This window comes from Macadamia integrifolia, chromosome 12 (genome assembly GCF_013358625.1).
Source record: "Macadamia integrifolia cultivar HAES 741 chromosome 12, SCU_Mint_v3, whole genome shotgun sequence".
Lineage (NCBI taxonomy): Eukaryota > Viridiplantae > Streptophyta > Magnoliopsida > Proteales > Proteaceae > Macadamia > Macadamia integrifolia.
In genome coordinates, this window is record NC_056568.1 from 7,742,794 (window position 1) to 7,760,082 (window position 17,289).

Consider the following 17,289-nt stretch of genomic DNA (forward strand, 5'->3'; position numbering starts at 1 on the left):
CCCCCCCCCCCCCGGTTGTTACCCTCTGGTTTGTGATGTTTTGGTTTTGTTGTATTATTGATCCCCCTTGTGTTGGCTTCTCCTTGTTGGCTTAAGCCTTTGCTCCCCCCTTTTCCCTTTGTATATTCATCTCTTCTTGGCAATGAATTATTTATACATCCAAAGAAAAAAGGTTACCTAAACTATCTAGGAAACTAAAATATTAAAGAAAAATAACTCTAAACATAGTCAAACTAAAGTCATAACACACCTATGACTTAAGTTTGATGTGGACTCCTACCAATGAATAAATAATTAAAAACAGCTTAAACTGAACCACAGAACCAGTCCAATTGAACAAATCCAAAACAACTTAAAAAAAACGAAGTATAAGAAACTAAGCACTAATAAAAGCAATCCCATCACCCCTAGTACGGTGTCAATCTGACATGTAGATATGCTACTTTCTGAAATTTTCCAAATTCTGGGTTTCATAATTTCAGAAAATATTTTTGCTGCTGGTTATAACTCCTCTTCAAATCTTTGTGATATTGTGGGGTTTGTATCACTTTTATCTGTCAAAACTTGGAGTCCCATCAAAGAGTGTTCACTTTGACCTTTGTTGGATTGTCATTTTCTGACCAGATTTGGCTCATTGTTGGTGCTATTCCCGTTGGTTATCACTGTTGGTGCTATTGCCGCTGGTTAATCTACCTCATATATTTTTCTTGAGGTCTATTATATGTTCTTGGTACATTGTTGGTGTTATTCCCATTGGTTATCATTGCTGGTGCTATTGCCGCTGGTTAATCTACCTCATATATCTTTCTTGAGGTCTATTATTTGATCTTGGTACATTGTTGGTGCTATTCCCGTTGGTTATCACTGTTGGTGCTATTGCCACTGGTTGTCCTACCTCATATATCTTTCTTGAGGTGTATTATTTGTTCTTGGTTGCTGGTTATTTCTTCATATATATATAATGGGTGTTTCCAAACCTCCGGTGCACTCTGTCAATGTCCAAATCACATTTATCAAACTCAAAGGTGCCTCAAATTATTTATTGTAGACAAGTGGTTAAAGTTTATATCAATGCCAAGCGGAATATGAATTACTTAATGATCCTCCAAAACCAGACTCTACGGATTACAAAGAATGGATGAGCGAGAATAATGCTCTTTCTTGAATGGTTTCGGAACAGTATAGAATCATATGTTGCAGCCAATGTTATGTTCCACACCATTGCTAAAGGTGTCTAGAATGGTCTCAAAGAAAGTTTCACTCAGGATAAAAACATGTCTTGAGTGTATGATCTTTATGAGAAAAAATCTCCTTCAAGCAAAAAGGTAACTCAGTGGGTGAGTACCATAGGGCACTCAAGGGCATATAGGACGAGTTTAATGTCTACCAGCCTTTGTCTAATAACCTCAACTTCTTAAAATTTCAGCAGGCAGAGTTTCTCATGACTAAATTTCTATCTGGGTTAGATACTGACTTGCAACCCATCAAAAGTCATATTCTTGTAGGTGAGAAGATCTATGAATGAGGCGTTTTGTTGGATTCAATGCATTGTGTCTCCCCCCTCGCCAAATATGAACCTTCCTCTTCTCAGGATAATTCAGCCTTTATTTCAAATAGTTGTGGTCATGGCCGTGGTTCTGGATTTCCTAGTAGAGATCGAGGTTCAAGGGGAGGCCAAGGTCATGGTGGTGGTAGAGGCAGCGGACAGTAACCTAATCAAGGCACACATCAGTGTACATCCTGTGGAAAAATGAATCATATTGTTTATACATATTGGACAAACCATGGCAACTGTTTGCTAATATTATCACATCTGATCAGAGTTCTACAGCATAGTTGTCACGGCGCCTAGGCGACCAAAGGCGTTGGAGAGGGTAAAAAAGTAAGGCAACCAAGGTATCCAAGGCACCCAAGTCGACTAAGGTGCCTGGACGCCTAAGTGACCCCTTGACAACTATGTTCTACAGCGGTGTCATCTTCTGACGCCAATCTTGCTTCATCTGGAGGTAGTCAGCTTCTCTCTCCATTATGAGATGAACTAAATAAATGTATTCAAAAAATTAAGACATTTGAATCTGCATCCACTACTACCATTGCTCACTCAAGTACTGGCGTATTTCTTGCCTCTTTGTCTACACAAGTCATTGGCTCTGGTGCCACCTCTCATATGACTGGTAAATCCAATGTATTTTCCTCACTTCAGAAGATTAATCACCCTTCTAGAATCATACTTACTGATGGCTTCTCTACTCAAGTGTCTACTTCTGGTTGTCGTTCTTCACCTTCTATTTTGATGTTAAACTCCATTCTTCATCTCCTAAATCACCTTTAAATCTTATCTCTGTTAGTCAACTGACTAAATCATTAAATTGTTCAGTCACCTTTTATCCTACTTCTTGTGTTATTCAGGTTCACCAGACCATACCATAGTTTTCAAGGCATCGCCTTGGATGCCCTGTTGGTGTCGCCTTGTTTTTGGACCCTCTCCAATGCCTTGGGTGTCCTAGACGCCGTGACAACCATGCTCCAAACAAACAAAACAATTGGTGGAGGGCATGAGAAAGATGATTTATATCGTTTTGACAACGTTGACCCTATTATCGCTTCTGCTACTTCTAGTGTGTCCTCTCCTCTTCAGTGGCATTACTTGTTGGGACGTTTTTCCCTTTCCAAGCTCCAACATATGGTTCCCAGTTACAAGACTATCTCTTGACTTGAGTGTGAGGTGTATGAGTAGGAAAGCATCATCATACCTCAATCCCTTCTCGTGATGGTTATCAAAGTTATTTGTTTTCTTTACTTCATTCTAATGTTTGGGGTCCGTGTCGTATCAAGAATTAGTTTGGTTTTTATATTTTGTTATATTTGTAGACGATCATTCTCGAAAGACATGGTTATTTTTGTTAAAGGATCCATCTGAATTTTTATCTATTTTCTAGTAGTTTTATCATGAAATAAAGACCAAGTTTGGTGTGTCAATAAAAAAAATCGTTCTGATAAGCTTTAGAGTAAACCCATTGTGAACTATCTGAATTTTGTTCATCAAGGCATGATACATCAAACTAGTTGTACACATACTCCCTAGTAGAATGATATTGCTGAGAGGAAAAACCAGCATTTGTTTGAAGTTGCTCGCTCCCTAATGTTTCATATTCATGTTCCAAAGTTAGACTAGAGTGATGTTGTTCTAACTGCTTGTTATTTGATAAATCATATTATATCTACTGTGTTTGAAAATCAATCTTTTTTTTCTGTGAGTTTCCCCAATCATCTCTTTTGGTTTACCACCACAGGTTTATGGCTATACATGTTTTGTTCACAACCTTCGCCATGATCTTGATAAATTACCTCTGCGTGCTACCAAGTATGTGTTCCTTGATTATGCTCGCACTAAAAAAGGATCGATGTTATAAGCATGTCACGAGTCAGTAGTTTGTCAAAGCTGATGTTACCTTTTCTGAAATTACACCGTACATTTCTAATAAGAGTTGTAGGATGGATAGTTGGATACTGATCTTTTTAGTCATCTACCTATTCCAGCATTTATTCCTCTTGCCAACTCCAGTACTACTTCTCCACCAGTGTCATTGCAGGCATACAAGCGCCATCCCAAGTCCATTTCAATGGCTCCTGCTGATCCTTCGTTACCGCCCTCTACTTCATCAGACTCCTTGGCCGGGGATTCTTCCCATAGTTGTCATGGTGGCATTCAACTGTCTTGGTCACTTTGGTCACCATGTTGGTTTTGCCTTGCGTCTAGGCCTCTCCAATCACTTGGATCACCTAGACGTCGTGACAACTATGATTCTTCCTCTACTAACTTGCCAAATTCTCTTCTTAAAGGTATTCGAACTTGTACTCAAAAGTCTAATATTGCTTATCTTATTTCTAAGATTGTTTTTGTCTCTCAGCTTCCTCCTTTACTTCGCGACTTCACTTTGTCTTTATCTACCTTGTATGTGTCTAATAGGTACCAGGAAGAATGCCATAGATGTGGAAATTGCTGCCTTGTTCAATCGTCATATGTGGTCTCTGATTGACTCACCCCCAGGAATGGAGCTTATGCAGTGTTGTTGGGTGTACACTGTGAAATATCTTCCTGATGTATCTGCTGAGCGGCTAAAAACTCGCTTAGTTGCCAAATGTTATACTCCGACTTATGGCATTGACTACTTTGAGACCTTTTTCCCCAGTGGCTCATCTTAACTTCATTTGGGTGCTAATATCCTTGGTTGTCATTCTTTTTTTCTTTTTTTCTGTGAATAAATAATTCATTACCAAAGGAGAAGAAAATAAATACAGCCCAAAGGATGGGGTGGGGAGAAAGGAAAAGAAAAAAGGCAAGCAAAACCAGAACCAATCAAGGAGAATTGGAAATCCTGATCACAGAGCTAGAGGGCTCACAAGAAGCAATAAAATGACAATTTCTTGGGGAGGGGTTACAAGTACAATGACATTTGAAATCTTTGCTTTAACATTAAAAAATATGGAGACCCAAATCTTTCCTAGCGGCCGAGAGTTGGAGGTCCATTTTCTATGATTTCTCTCCATCCAGATTAAATTGATAGTAGCACAGAGAGCAAGCTTGACCACATAATCACAAATAATCTTCCCCTGAAACGTCATATCCATCCAGATCCACTCCCTTTCAAATGGAAGGATTCTCCTAATTACAGGCCAGCATTTGGCAAGACCCCTTTCCATATAGATGAGGATACAGGGCGGGCAAAGAAAAGATGGTCAATATCCTCAAGCTCATCATCACATAGAAAGCACAACGGGGGGCCAAGATCCTTCTTTGAATAAGGAAAGCTTACGTGGGGAGAAAATTTGTGAACACTCTCCAAGCTGTGAAACTTTGACGAGGAATATGATGGTTGAACCAGATAAGCTCATGCCAAGGGGAGGAAGGTATGAGCTCTGACAAAATCCCAAGCAGACCTAGTACTAAAAAGCCCAGTCGAGGAATGGTTCCAAAGAATATAATCATGCCTCCTTAGATGGTTGCCAGGGAGGGAGGACAATAAGTTCCATATTTCAGCAATCTGATATGAGGAAGGGGCAGGGGGCCCAAGAACCAAAAGTTAAAATGTCAGCAACCATAGTGTGCTTTGGCAACCTAGAACTGTATATGGCTCTGGCATTGAGAAAATGGGATAAAACTCCCTTAGGATGCCAAGGGTCAAGCCAGAGGTAAATAGAAGTTCCATCCACAATTTGAGAGAAGATAGCTTCAGAGACAGAGGTCTATTAGAGATTATCTTGCACCACACCCAGGATGCATCAGTAGGGATGCCTCTGTCCAGTAAGATCCCGACCTGAGAAGGTCCAAATACACCTAGTCAACCCATATGTTTTTCTTCTTTGTGACCACCTTCCAAACCAACTTGATAATATCAGTTGAGTTGACATCTTTGATGCGCCTCAAGCCCAGACCCCCTTCAATTTTAGGGAGGCAAATTGCAGCCCAACTAAGAGGACGAAGGAATCTAGAACATCTACAACTTTAGTAGAGGAAATAAGCAAAAATGGCTTCCAGCTTGGAGATGATGGACTTGGGCAACTCATAGATATTGGACCAGTAGATGTAGGAATCTTGGATGACTGATCGAATGAGCTCTAATCAACCTGCAAATGATAAGAGCTTTCCTTTCCACAATTGAAGGCGTTTTCTAACGAGATCCAGTATTTAAGTGCAGTGATGAGCAAACAGCCATGTAAGAATTAAGGGCAGCCCAAAAAGATACTTGACCGGAAGGGAGCCAAGAGCAAAGCCAATCTTTTCAAGAAAAGAGGCTTTGACATAATCTGAGATCCCAATCATGAAGATGAGATATTTTCCAGGATTGATGCAAAGACTGGACATCATAACAAACTGATTCAGGCATTGAATAATTATATTCAAAGAGGAATCACTTCCTTTGGAGAATATAATCAAATCATTTGCAAATGCAAGGTGAATAAACTTGATGGCCTTGCACTTTGGGATAGGAGATATAAGATTCTGATCAAAGGCAATTCGCAAGCTTCTAGAAAGGACTTCCATAGCCAGACATAAAATGTAAGGAAATAAGGGGGCATCCCTACCTAATTCCCGCCAAAGAGGAGAAATACCCAGATGGACTTCCATTAACCAAGACTGTGAAGTAAGGAGAAGCAATACATTGGAAGATCCAATTAGTAAAGAAAGGTGGGAATCCCATCCGGCTGAGGACTGATACGATGAAATCCCATCTCAAAGAATCAAAGGCCTTGTGTATATCAATTTTCATGAGTGCAGCCAGGGGAGCAAGTCTTTCTATCAAATCCTCTAACAATCTCATCACAAAGGATGATATTGTCCCCAATGCTTCTGCCAGAAATGAAAGTAGATTGGCTATCACTAACAAGAAAGTTAATCACATGCTTTAATCGGATCTTGGTAATGAAATTATACAAGAGGTTGCACACAGAGATCGGCCTAAAATCATTCATTATGTCAGGATTGTCAGCTACCTCTTTCTTGGGGATGAAACAGAGGAAGGTATGGCTAGTTCCTTTGATCTAACTATGATTGAAGAAGAAGCTCTTTACAGCTTTGATCAAATCCTATTTGATGATATCCCAAGATGAGCTAAAAAAACCCATACTGAACTCATCAAGACCCGGCACTTTGTTAGCTTTGTGAGGAAGGATAGCAACTTCAATTTCATCTTCAGAGGGGATAGTCCAAAGCATCTGGGCCACATAGTCAGGGATGGATTTATTGTGAGGCCATCAGAAATGGGATAGGTCGACAAAGGGTCAGGATTAAACAAGTGCTCGAAGTGGACCACAGCTACATCTTTTATCTCATCAACTTTAAAGACTTGAGTGCCATCTGAAGTAGTGAGCTTAGGGATTGAATTGAAGTTGTTTCTAGCCTTCATAGAGCAGTGAAAGCATGGAGAATTTGTATCCCCCAGATCCAACCAATCGATGCTAGATTTTTATCTCATAAAACTTTCCTCTTGAGCCAGGAGAGATGAGAGATTTGCCAATTCAATTTTCTCTTCATCAGCCAAAGAAGGGTTCAGATGATCAGACTGAAGCCAAATCTGGATGGATGTAAGCCTATCCCTGCAATTAGTAACATGAGAAGAGATGTTCCCAAAAGAGTCAATATTTCAAAGTTTGAGAGCTTCTTTGACATTCCGAAGCTTCCTGGCTAAGGTAATAGGGGGTGGAGAAAGCTTGGACAAGTTTGAGCCAAGCATCCTTAACAATGGAGGGATAGTCAGGATGGGAAGACCACATATCAAAAAATTTAAAGGGTTTAGGGCCAAAAGAGGCATACGGATGAATTAAGATGGATATGGGGTTATGGTCAGATGTGTTGGGGGACTCAAAAGAGGCGTGAGAAGAAGGGAAGGTAGAAAGCCAGGCTTCAGGCTTCAGGCTTCAGGCTTCAGTCTTCAGTCACAAGCATTTTGTCCAACTTACAAGCAATGCGTGAAGGACCGACTCTTTTATTGTTCTGAGAGAATTTTATACCAAACCATCTAAGTCATCCACAACAATGTCATCAATGCATTCATCAAATGCATCAATACTAGCAATATTTAGATGCCCTCCACCTTGTTTCTCGTGAGCAAAACGAACCACATTGAAGTCCCCACAAATCCCCCCAAGGACGAGAACCAACTTGACCAATTGATTGTCATTCTTGATTGACCTTTATTTCAATTTTTTATAAAGAATGTTTATATAGTGATCTAGAGGAGGAGGTGCATACAGAGCAACCTCCTAGGTATGTACATAAGTTGCTCAAGGGAAATGCATCAAAGAAAGTATGTTCTCTTTACAAAGCCATTTATGGGTTGAAATAATCTCCTCGTGCTTGGTTTGATAAATTCGGTAAAGGTTATTGGGGGTCATTTCATGCAATGCTTCTCTGGTCATTTTGTATTTGTTCGTCGTCATGGGTCTAAGGTGGTTACTGTCGTTGTGTATGATGATGGTATTATTATTTTTGGTAATGATTCTTTTGGGATTGAGAATATTAAGGCATATTTACATCAACATTTTCAGACGAAAGATTTAGGGCTACTCAAACATTTCTTGGGATTGAAGTAGTTTGTAACACAAAGGGTATCAATCTTTCTCAGAGAAAGTATGTGTTTGATCTTCAATCTGAGACAAAAATGTTGGGATTCAAGCCTATGGATCATCTAAAGCTTGAAGCATGTTGACAAAAAGTTTTTGGTTAAACATTAGTGTAGGAGGCTGGTTGGAAATTTATCCACCTGACAATTACTCAGCCAGATATTTCATTTGTTGGTGTTATTAGTCAGTTCATCAAAAATCCTAAGTAGGCTCACGGGGATGTTGCAAGTCACATTTTGAGATATTTTAAAGGTGCATCCGGGAAATGCCTTATTTATCAGTGCGGTCATAGTAATAATATAGGTTATTCTGATGCTAATAGGGCTAGTGCTTGATCGCAGATATATTACTAGATATCGCATGTTTGTTGGTGGAAATCTTGTTACCTAGAGGAGTAACAAGCAGGCTACAATGGCTCAGTCGAGTGCAAAGGCTGATTATAGGGCTACAGCACATACGGCAGCTTAACTGATGTGGTTGAAATCTCTCATTTAGAAGTTGGGTTTTCAGTCACTAAGACTATGGAGATGTATTGCGATAATCACCTAATATCTATATTGCAGGTAATCCAGTTTTCAGTCACTGAGGTTGACTGCCATTTTGTGAGAAATGTTGTTATGCAGATTCTGATCTCTACTCCGTTTGTCAACTCAGGCAATCAACTCGGCAATATGGTTACCAAAGCATTGTTTAGAACTGCATTTCTAACTGATTGCTCCAAGCTGAGCATAGGAGATATTTATACTCCAACTTGAGAGGGAGTATTAAACAGTATAACATGGCGGGAGTTAATAAAAAATCTTTGTTATTAGATGAGTATAGTTGTAATTACTTTAGTTTGTCCTTGACTGTAATTTGACTCTTGATATGTTATAAGTAGGTGGACCTAGGACACAATAGGAGGTTTTCTGAATCCTATAGTGGCTCTAGGCTCTAGGGTTCTCCCTTTTTTCTCCCCATTGTGTTGCCTTTTTTCTCTCTTCTTATTCTCCTTCTCTCTTTTAGGTACTGGTTTACAGGTTCTTATATCGTTACACTAGTCAATAGTTACTTAGTACTTACTATTTTCTGTTTCATTCCTTTTTTCCCTTCTAGAATTGCTATTTTGTAAGCTACTTAGTAGCCAAGACTTGTTATTCTTGCAACACAGCCTGTAATTTCATAAATACAAGCAAGGGGAACACATTCCTTATGATTTTTACTGATTGAGAAACTTGGCTTTTGCCTCTTTGGGTCAGTGGTGATGTCGTTCCTTGGACTGGTGATGCAGCTCCAGCCCTATTGGGGTGAAGCAATAGGTTGGGACTGGTGGTGATGCCCTTTCCCGCAGGCCTAGTTGTGATTCTAGGTCATATCCTTTTTGTTTCTTCTTTCATATGTAAAAAGGGAAGTGTTAAAAATTCTGTCATCAATGTCCCTTTATGCAACCCTGTTGCAATTGATCTCTCGCTATTTTTACTGGTTTGAGATCAATTCCCGCATTACAAAGTAATATAAGGATAATATACAAAGGAAAAAAAAAAAAAAATCTATCAGCTATTGTTGATAGGATCATGTTGCAAAGGATTCTAAAAGCTGTTCAAATATTTTTATATTTTTGAGAGATTTGACAATGATGGCATTGTGCTCCCACATTTACCATGCTTCCAACTGAAACTGTACCATCCAATTGAAGCCAAAATAAAGTTCAATTTTGACGCTAGGCAACATGAATCAACCAAAGAATCAAAAGCTCTATCCTATAGCATGATAATCATTCTCATTAAGTTTCAAGTGTTATTCCAACCAGGCTCATCTCTTCTACATGGTTTTAAATCCCATGCAGAGAATCCACTTAATCAGAAGTCTATAACTATTGATTGTGACTACCTTTTGGAGACTTCATATAGTTCATCCCCATCACCATTACCCAATAAGCGTGAGAGTGTCATAAGCAAGGTGAGAATATAGAACTATATAAAGTGGGACATAAACCATTCCCATTTCCCCGTAGTTAAAGATACCTAAAGCTCAGTTTCCCCTTTGAATTACCAATGACCTAATGTTACCAAGGTCAACAAGCAACACAATTTTTTTTTTTTTTTTTTTTTTTTTTTTTTTTTTCAATTGCAATCAGACCATCCCCAGCTCCAATGGGGATCCTTCAATTGAAGTTTTCAGCATAAAGACATAAATTTTCTTTCCCACTCACATTATTTTATACTTTTTTCTCTGGAACATTAGTTTTTGTTGTAATCAATGATGTGATTTGAAAGATCTTCTCAGTTCAATAAGACTCCTACATGTAGAAATAGATTTCAATAATAATATTATTTCATAAATGAGATAAGATTGCAAAGTATCATGCAGTTACAACAAGGTTTCTTTAGTAACTAGGGAAACTCTCATCTCAGTTTCAATTTGTAGTGGTTATAAAACTATTAAACCAAGTTAGCTTTCAAATTTAAGTTCTCCAGATGCATAATGGGAAAAAATATATCCCTAGGTCCTTTGTTTTACTAGCAAAACGATATCCTCAACGAAATAATGCTCCAACCATGAAGAATTTTTCACTTGATGCAGTTCTGATCACCAAAATGAAAATAAGATGCAACAGTCAGTTCTTTATGCCACCACACTTTTAAATGACGAGGAATCTCTCTTGCATTTTTGGTACTCCCATTCTATGTCTTCAGTTGGCTTTCCTATTTTGCACATATCTCATAGATGTTCAAAAGCCTATGGGAAAAATTACCACAATGATGTTAAAAGAAAATTCAGGAAAAAATTATCTTCATTAATTTCCACCAAAAAGCAACAATGCCAATGCAATGAAATAAAAAGAAATATAATGTAAAAAATATGGATGAATATTCTTTTCTTTTCTATAGCATTGTGATAAACGCTTGAGAATTTACTAAAAACAAAAATACACAAAAATATTAGGCAAGAGATATTCATATATACAACATATCCGAATACATTTGGCAATAAATTTTCCATTGCACTTACAGGAAACTACAGGAAGAAACAACTGAAATGTTCCTATACAACTCATGAACACGATCCAAATGGACAATCTACCCTACTCATTGTCCCATGGACCATCTTCTCTACTTGTTCAAGGGGACAGCTCAAACCACCTCTGGCCCCACCCCCACTCTCTGAAGAGAAAGTAAATTCTTTGACAAGGTTCGATTACTCAACTCTGGTGAAGAATTTAGGTACAATATTAGATGAGTTTGATCAAGCTTGAACAGTGTACTCCTATAAGGCATTGAGCTCCTAAGCCAACTCTTTCCACCTCCCACCATGTCCTAGATGGCAATGCTTCTTTAGATTGTGAATCCTAACCCAAGACAAGGCCAAGTGGAATCGGAACCTACAAAGACCAAGATATTGGATATACGCCCAAAGAATCAATGGTGGTACGAAATTTCTCCCCAAACTCGAGTCAAGCACTTTTCTTCATAAGAAACCATCAGTATGCTTCTGCCACGATGTTGGCCATCAGAAAATCCTGCACCTACTCATTAAATAATGACAAACAATAATAGATTAAACAAGGCCTCAATGGATCCATCAAATGTTCTCTTCATAATCTGATAATGTGCCATTTATCTGTAAACTCAAAATTGGCCAGCAAAGGCCAATTGGGATCAGAACTTATAAAGAAGGAATAAAAGATAGAGCAAAAGTAACAGAGACAAAAAGAAACGAAAACTAGGAAATCAGAGCGCCAGATTAAAATGTAAATTATAGACCAAAAGACAAAAGTTAAGGAGCACACCAGAAACTCTAAAAGATTCTGCAACCAGAGATGAATTACACAAATGAGAACCCCACTTTAACTAAGCCATTGAGTAACCACCTCTTATCAAATTATCCAGCGGTATTTGTCATTTAACAAGTCATATAAATGACAGTCCTAAATAAATTTGAAAACTATACAGTTCATCCATAAAAAATACCCTGCCTGGGCATGGAATTCTATCCATAATCCCTGAGGACCTTTTCCTCAGGTAAATAACACAAACAAGACAAATAATGCCATAGACAGTAACGATTTAGCACCAGAAATAAGGTTGAGGACAGAAAATACCAATTTTTTCCTGCCAGGCCAACATACATTTTGTTAAAATTAAATAAATAAAGCACACGATGTTCATATTGTAATTTTCCTCGTCCAAAGAAGTTAGAACAACTTTACTAAGGGGGGAAAAAGAGAGAGAAAATGATTTAGGAAGTATTCATTCCTACTGAATATTGCTATACAATTTACACTATAATTGGTCGATGAATCAGCATACTTATATTTAGTCAATGATGGGGCTTGGTTTCATATCAAGGTTCTCCTTTGATGATAAAGAAATATTCTTTGCAAACAACTAAAGATGATTTGACTCAGTAAATGCAATTAAGCAGTATGAAATTGATGGTATGGTACCATACAACAAGGGTTAAAACATTTTTAAGGCTCCAAGTTCATGCCTCAAAATGGAAAATCAGACACTCGCATAGCCATCCAACTGCAGACTTGCAAGCATAATAGTAACTGGGCCCAATATTTTAGACTTCACTCAGAGCATTCCAACCACCACAAGACAAGGTCCATAAGGATTAAGGACCACATATCCTAAAAGCTCTTTGATGAGACGCAACCAGGAAAACAAGGGTCAGTCCATGTGGAGGTCAATAAAACTCATCTAAGCCTTCGTACCAGTTGTTCCATCCTCCTTTTCTTCCGAACAAAGGGCCTTGTCCCTCTTGTTCCTGTTTAGTCCCCTTCGTTTCAGAAGTTCTTCCTATTTCTATATTTGTTTCTTCCTCACTTTGCCCTCTTTCTTCCGTTTGGCTACAAATTTAATTACTGAAGAGGCCTGGCAGATTTCTCATACCTAGACAAGATAATAAAGCAAGAGGCAGCATCTGATATGAATTTATGGAAGGCCATTGAGAAGCCTCCAATCCAGAAACATGGTCAACTACGACAAAGCAGACCTAAGAGGTAGCCTAGGTTCCTAAGCTTCTAATATCACTAGGGAATGGTACGGCTTGAGAAAACCTCTACACTTGAGTGCAAAAAAATGGCAGAAATCCCAAAGTCCATGTTTCCAAGGTCTGATGTGATAATCCAGCAAAATGGAAAGACAACAACCTCCAATGATCTCTACTCCTTGCCTCCTAAATATAATTAGCAGAGCCTGAAACTCCAGCTGATGAAAAATGGCGAACCCTGATAGCAACTCAGGATAACAGAAGAAATTCTTTCAGCGGTACAGCAGGAAGGCTAACATAACTGAGAGCTCATGAACTAACACTAAGAATTCAAAAAAGAAGAGAGAGAGACCACCACTTCGGGCCGAGACAGAGGGCACAAAATCAACAAGAACAGAATTATGACAGTCAGATGCCGTTTATCCTGTAACATATTCGCCTTCACAAACATTAAAAGCTACGGATGGTCTAGAAGAATTTACCACTATATGCAAATTATTAAAAAGGATTAGCATAATCATACTTCCAAGTCTTCAACCAAACGAAAAGAATAAACTTCCAACAACACAAGACGATAAATTCTATAAAATTAAAGAAGGAAAAAAACATATAAGATCATAAATTTCCTGAGGATGATCAACAGATGATCGATCGGAATAAGATAAAGAAATCTTCGCCGGAAAAACATACCTTAGATGCCCGTAAAACTCGTAAGAGCGTGCCGGCCGATCAATGGGACGATCGGAGAAGATCGAGAGCAGAAGAGAAATATATCTAAGAATGCTTTCTCAATTTAATTGAAGTGAAGAAAGTCACGAAGCAGTGGGTTCCGTTGTTGTTGAAGAAGACGATGAGAGATTGCTTTGACGACGCCCACCGCCGGGAAACCGATTAAAAATTTAACTGATTAATGTTTATGGTTTGTAACAAACAATATTTAAGGAACACCAATAATGAATGCCAATAAAATAATAATAAGCTGCAATTCTCTCTCTCTCTCTAACGCAGTAACGCGGACTTGATGAGAAGACGCCTCGACAGTTCGATTTGGAAGATGAAAAACGCACGCGCCCTTATCTGTTGACACGTGGGAATAAATTAGGTTTACGATCAAGCCCCTTAGACTTAGAGAAGTCTTCGCGTGCAGCATCCGCCAATAGTGTGCGCCTCTGACACGAAAAGGTAACACGTATCGTAGACGTTAAAGTCGTGGGCAGTGTCGACATTGTGTGCAACGTAGTAGTTACCAAAACTAGTGTTCCTTGTCGGGGTAGGGTATTAAACCACAGGTTTGGCACACTCTTGAACACTCGTTGTCTTTACCGTGACTCGTTACTCGTTACTCAACACCGACTTTGTTAGGTGTAAGAAGTCGTAGGAAACGCATGTGCTGTGAGGAGGAAAGGAAACCTTCGTGTTGGAAGCACCGTCGATGTTTCGTTTATGTGGATTGGAGGTGTCGGTGGCACGCAGGCATAAATAGTATAGAGTATTTTAACACCTTAAAAAAAAACGAAAGTTTATTCATAGTTCTTCCTTCCCCATGGGTGAATGATCTGTGGATTCTGAACCAAGTTTTTTAAAACAGGAATGAGAATCCCAGACTCTCAACTAATTCTGATCCAGATTGGATCGAATAGCGTTGCCAACGTCCTGACACATGCAGAAGTTGAATTAGGTTATGAATAGTGGCTCATGCTCTAACCCACTTTATCATGAAGGTTGTATTTGTTATGCATTTTCATTTTAATAATGCACATTCTCATTCTCACAACACATAATGCATTATTAGATGAGAATGAGAACATTGTTTGGATGTATATTTGGCAAAAGTGCATTCTTGACTATAGAATTCTAAGTTCTACCATAAAAAAGAGGCTTATAGAATTCTCTGGAATTTTATAAAACACCTGATATGCAACATTTTGTAAGATTATATACTGAGGATTAACTACACTGCATATACAATCAATAAAAAACCAGAAACCAAACCAGAGAACGATCGATTCCAATTCCATTTTAATTCTTTTTTGAAAGATTAACATGGGTTTGCTTGTTCATCGGCTACAGTCTCTTGGTAACTGTAATTCCATCAGATCAAACTATTTCAAGAGCCGAATAGCATTGAAATTAACCGTCACAGTTCATATTTGGGCAAAGAGGAGTTGCTACAAATAGAGGCCAACACGGTGAAGGATTATTGATTTCTATAGTAGGAGTTCTACGTTAGGGCATAGAATGCAATTTGGAAGCTCAAAATCATTGGAAGCCTAAATTTCATCAAACCGTCCACTAGAAGAGGGTGATTTCTGTACTGAGCATTCATTGGATATGAAAACCTTACAAATTAGGGCATATAATGCAATCTAGAAGGAGGGGCTAGCTCTAGTCTGTGTGGTGATTGTTGTTCAAAAAACATAGTTGATCAATCGACCCATCATCACTGAAGCTCATATAGCTACGCTTGCTCTTATCATATTAATGTTATGCATCACTGCTAATAGCGTTGATTAGTCAGAGTCAGGGGCCAACATCGTCATTGGAGACGAATTCATTGTTAAGATGATGGCAAGGACGAAGGTAGCGAGAGGAAGAGGGAGTCATGGTTGGTGAACCAAAGTCGGGTTGCGTAGCTGTCGGAACTGAGGTTGGACTCGTAGACGTGAAACACACTTTTTATCGAGAACAATCCCAACTTTAGAACGTGGAATTGATTTTCTTGCATTCTAGAATGGGCCCGTTCTGGACCCATTTTAGGAATCTAGAATTGAAATGCACACCAAACGACGTTGTTTACGTTCTAAGATGTATTCTTGGGCTATAATGCATGCCAAATGCATCCTAAGTGTACGTAATGCAATTGGGAAGTATTCTTTCTCCCATTTTTAATTTAGGGGAATAAAACTCTGCCAATATTACATTGTAATGCCAAGACACAAAAATATCCAGTTTGTGGCCGAATAGTTGAGTCTTTTCATTCCCAATTATTCTTTTTTCCTTTCAAATTTTATTAATAATTCAATGGTTCAATAAAAATTTATTAATAATTAAATGGTTCAATAAAATGATCAATGTGATCATTGTACTAAGGCTGAGCCCCAAGCTCATGTTGGATTGAAGGAAATATACACGGCTCTCAACCAAAGGCCAACAGGTAGGCCTATTCACAACCTAAGCCTGCAATGAGAGATTTGGAAGTTAGAATCCGATAGCACATAGTAGGAAGAAAAGTGTGAAAATCATCTGTAGCCATTGCACCAGTACTATGAGCATCGGGTGGCTGTGAGTCCCTTGGAGTGCTTGCTCATATACTCTTAGTTGTCCGATGTTCACCGCAACTCACTGCTCACTACAGAGGATGTGGACTCAAAAGAAAATTGGTAAATTATGCAGATCCCTTTTGTGGTGAAGCTACATAGCATGTTGTCTGCAAACAGTGCAGATCAAGGAAATGTTTTGGATTATGGTCATTTGTAACATCTTGGCCTATTCTACCCAAATAAATAAATAAAAACGATCTACACTCATTTAGTAGATTAATTACTTAATATCATCATACATCCTACAAGACAATCATAAATACATATTGATGTATCAACAACATAGTCATCTTCTCATCAAATAGTCATAAAAGTATTTACATCAATATCTATCAAATCTCACAAAATATTAACCATATATAAGAAAATGCATCAATTTTTTAGGGTGTTTCTATACCATCTACAAAAAGAGGCTATATTGTACGAGTAACATAGAATTCCATTAAAACATAAGCATCAATATCTATAGACCCAAGCACCAGTTCAACAGCCATGTGCTATATCAAGTCATGCTAGTTCATTTTTTTTTATATGGTATGTGGGTAAAGGAAGGAGAGAACTTGGAGGTATAGGATTGAATGGGCTTTATCACATCACACGCTATCAATTGCGCCAGAGATGTGTTCTCATGCCACTTCATCTTTATTTCTAATGTGCCCCATATTTTAAGATCTAACATTTCATCTTTTTTATCTATTGAAAGCTTAGCAAGTTTACCAAACTTAATTAATTCCTTATCAAACTTCTTCAGTTCATTTAATTTAATTTTCATAAGGAGATCTATATATGTTCATGAATCAAAATCATCCAACATCTCGATGGAAAGTTTATGTTATCCTTTGTTTTTTTTTTTTTTTTGGTAAAACTT

At 38.3% G+C, this 17,289-nt stretch overlaps 1 protein-coding gene across 3 annotated transcripts in view; it reads right to left on the reverse strand.

Annotated features, from left to right (window-relative positions):
- LOC122058365 (probable E3 ubiquitin-protein ligase HIP1) overlaps positions 1 to 14,113 on the reverse strand; it is a 38,080-nt gene extending 23,967 nt beyond the window's left edge. For all 3 annotated transcript variants that reach the window (XM_042621024.1, XM_042621023.1, XM_042621022.1), the window contains exon 1: positions 13,792 to 14,113. The gene's annotated coding sequence lies outside the window, so the exon portion shown is untranslated. The remainder of the gene's footprint in view (positions 1 to 13,791) is intronic.
- Between the last annotated feature and the right edge of the window lie 3,176 nt (positions 14,114 to 17,289).